This window comes from Myotis nattereri (genome assembly GCF_964212035.1).
Source record: "Myotis nattereri genome assembly, chromosome: 1".
Lineage (NCBI taxonomy): Eukaryota > Metazoa > Chordata > Mammalia > Chiroptera > Vespertilionidae > Myotis > Myotis nattereri.
In genome coordinates, this window is record NC_138075.1 from 77,020,597 (window position 1) to 77,024,486 (window position 3,890).

At 38.8% G+C, this 3,890-nt stretch overlaps 1 gene segment (V, D, J or C); it reads left to right on the forward strand.

Annotated features, from left to right (window-relative positions):
* Positions 1-209: 209 nt before the first annotated feature.
* On the forward strand, positions 210-1,681 carry LOC308521861 (T cell receptor alpha variable 9-2-like). The segment is given in 2 exons: positions 210-318; positions 1,347-1,681.
* Positions 1,682-3,890: the final 2,209 nt, after the last annotated feature.

Sequence of the window (3,890 nt, forward strand, 5' to 3'; positions counted from 1 at the left end):
GTAGATGCTCAACCACTGAGCTGAGCAACACCGGTCAGACTCACTCTGTTTATTTCTACTCTGACTTCAGGTAGAGAAGGTTAGAGAAATGCTCCCCTCTACCACCCCCTCAACGCCCCCCGCCCCAACACGGGAAAAAGGAGGAAGACACTGCTTGCTCACAGAGATTAGACATGGGGTAGAAGGGAAAGGAAGAGAAAGAAGTGATTATGAACCTAAACAATATCTTGACCCAAATTTTCTACCCAAGCCTGAAGCTTGTTACTATCTACACCTTGATGCAGGGCCATGTCATCGCCTTTTCTGAATTCATGGAGAGTGAGTTTTACAAGAGGTATCCTGGAAAAGATGCCTTTGTTCAAAGATACATGTTAGTAAAGCTTAACAGATAAAAGAAATACTTTTTCCTAAGTTTTTCCTGTGAACATTTTGCTTTTAAAAAACTATATTTGTATTTATTTCAGAGATTAAGGGAGAGGGAGAGAGAGAGAAACATCAATGATGAGAGAGAATCATCTTGCACGCCCCATACAGTGGATCGAGCCTGCAACTCAGGCATATACCCTGACCAGGAATTGAACCGTGACCTCCTGGTTCATAGGTTGATGCTCAATTACTGAGCCATGCCAGCTAGGTAAGAAATATTTTTTGATCACTTGCTGTGAAGTGTCCAATATTGTTTATTTGTGGGGAAAAGTTTCCTCTGCCTTCCCAAATTATCTACTAATGATTAAATACATGTTATTGATATACCTCTGATTTTTATTTTAAAAATTGCTCATGTAATACTTCTAAAAATGGCTTAATAAGAATAAGTAAAATTGAATTATTCACAGAAATATTATGGCATAAAGCTTCCAAGTCAGTCGGTGTGCTGGGGAAAAAAATAAGCTTATGAAAAATACTAAGTATTCTTTCAATTTACAAAGGACCATCTGACAGTTAACAGGTGTCATTAAAAAAATGCCAGAGGTGAAAGTATAAGACTGACTTTTGAGGAGGTTAACAAGCCCACCAGTTTAGTAACTTGTCCACAAGGGGGTGTATTTTCTTAACACATGTACATTTCCTGCTTAAATTCTGAGCTCGCATTCATCCTCTCACTCTGCCCTTAATCTTTCCTCACACTTAGAAGCCAAAACCCAAGGACACCAGAAAAGCTAAGAATGAACTCTTTTCCAGGATCAGTGATTGTGTTATTGTTAATGTTTGGTAAGTAATATTCCATATAAATGTTAGTCTTTTGTTCTATTATGTTGTATATGTTTAAGCACAATTTTCTTAAGTAGTAAAGCCCCAGATTATGCCCAAAGTAACATTATTGTTATTATTATTATTATTTTTAGGAAGAAGCAATGGAGACTCTGTGATGCAGACGAAAGGCCAAGTGACCCTCTCAGAAAGAGCTTCCCTGACTGTGAATTGCTCCTATGAAACCACAGGGTATCCCACTCTTTTCTGGTATGTTCAGTATCCCGGAGAAGGTCCACAGCTCCTCCTGAAAGCTGGGAAAGCCAATGAGAAGGGAAGCAACAAAGGATTTGTAGCCACATACCAAAAACAACCAAATGCCTTCCACTTGGAGAAAGCCTCAGTCCACCAGTCAGATTCTGCAATGTACTACTGTGCGCAGAGTGACACAGTGACAGACACTGCAGGGGGAGCTGAGCACAAACTCTGAGCAGCAAGGAGGATCATAGAACTGAGGGTCTGACTTGATGATCCACTCTAGTTTAAGGACTAGGACCTAGTCTACTATTGTCATCCAACACTCCACCCCAGGCACGCTTGTTGGAATGAAAATCATCCACATCAAGTCTAAGAACATTACGAACAGAGGAAAAGTAAACGTGCCTCATATGAGGTGCCTTACTAGTGAGACTGAAAGCAATCTGTCACCATAGCTTCTTAATCACAGTTGAAATTTGTGATATTTCAAAGTATAAGGCTTGAATAAATGAAATGGTCTATGTGTTCATCTTTGCATAAAATTGTAGCTCCTGAACTTGTCCCAAGTCATCCAAGGAAATATTGTATTTAGAGACACACTTATAACAAAGGAGGTAGCAAATGTTTCCCTGACAAGCTGGGGAAGGGATAATTTCTGTAGAAACTTTAGCCCAAGAAACAATGGTTTCTTAAAAGAAGAAAGGAAGGAGGAAGTGGAGAGAGTGCTGCATATGACCACTCATATGAAAACAGAAGATGGAATGTTTCTCATTTTCTTTATGGGGAAATTACATGGCAGTCATAGGGTAGTTTTCTCCATGTATATTAAAGCAAAATTGTTATATTCTCTGCAATTAGAATAGTGTCTGCATCACTGAAAAATCTCTTCTGATATTTATTAAAGCAATAAACAGGTAGGAAAACTTATTACTGCTACCACAAAAAGATGGCACTTTTTCATTAAACAAATTTATTCAACAAAAATCATTTGTGTCAGATAGTAATCTAAGAGACAGTACACAGAACAAATAAAATTTGCTGCCCTAATAGAGCTCAAATTTTAATTCAGGCCTAATTCCATGTTACTGCTATTCTAGTATTTAATGTACATTAGATCACTTAATTCTTTCACAAATTATAAATTACTAGGCCCATTATGAATACGAAGATAGTGAGGCACTAAGAGTTTGAGTCACTTATTCATGATCACATAGATAGTAGCAGAGCCAGGACTGAAATGCAGGTACTCAATGCACATGTCTTAAGTATCAATCGAGGGCACTGAGATAGATGTATATACAGATTCCATTGCCAGTGGTAAGAAGGGTTCTGAACCAGAAGTTTTTTTTTTTTTTTTTTTTTTTACTTCTTTTTACTTTTATTTAAATTCTTTATTGTTGAAAGTATTACATATGTCTCCTTCCCCTCCTACCCACCCTCTGCATTAACCTCTCCCCGGCCGTTCCCACCCCCCAGCACATGCTCTCACTCCCCTACTGTCTGTGTCCATGGGTTATGCTTATTTGCATGCATACAAGTCCTTTGGTTGATCTCTTAGCACCCGCCCTCCCCTGCCTTCCCTCGGAGATGTGACTGTCTGACTGATGCTTCTCTGTCGCTGTATCTATTTTTGCTCACCAGTTTATGTTGTTATTTATATTCCACAAATGAGTGAGATCATGTGATATTTATCTTTTTCCGACTGGCTTATTTCGCTTAGCACAATGCTCTCCAGGTCCATCCATGCCATTGCAAATGGTAAGACTTCTTTCTTTTTTACAGCAGTATAGTATTCCATTGTGTAGATATACTACAGTTTTCCAATCCACTCATCAGCTGATGGGACTTAGGCTGTTTCCAAATCTTAGCTACTGTAAATTGTGCTGCTATGAACATAGGGGTGCATATATTCTTTCTGATTGTTGTTTTTGATTTCTTGGGATATATTCCTAGAAGTGGGATTAGTGGGTCAAATAGGAATTCCACTTATAATTTTTTGAGGAAACGCCATACTGTTTTCCACAGTGGTTGCACCAGTCTGCATTCCCACCATCAATGCACAAGGGCTCCTTTTTCTCCACATCCTCGCCAGTACTTGTCGTTTGTTGAATTGTTGATGATAGCCATTCTGACAGGTGTGAGATGGTGCCTCATTATTGTTTTGATTTGCATCTCTTGGATGAGTAATGACTTGGAGCATATCTTTATATGTCTCTTGGCCATCTGTATGTCCACTTTTGAAAGTGTCTATTTAGGTCTTTCCCCCCCTTTTTGATGGGGTTGTTTATCTTCCCTTTCTTAAGTTGTATGAGTTCCCTATAAATTTTGGAGATTAAACCCTTATTGGCTATAACTTTGGCAAATATGTTCTCCCATGCAGTGGGCACTCTTGTTGTTTTGTTGATGATTTCTCTTGCTGCGCAGAAGCTTTTTATTTTGAT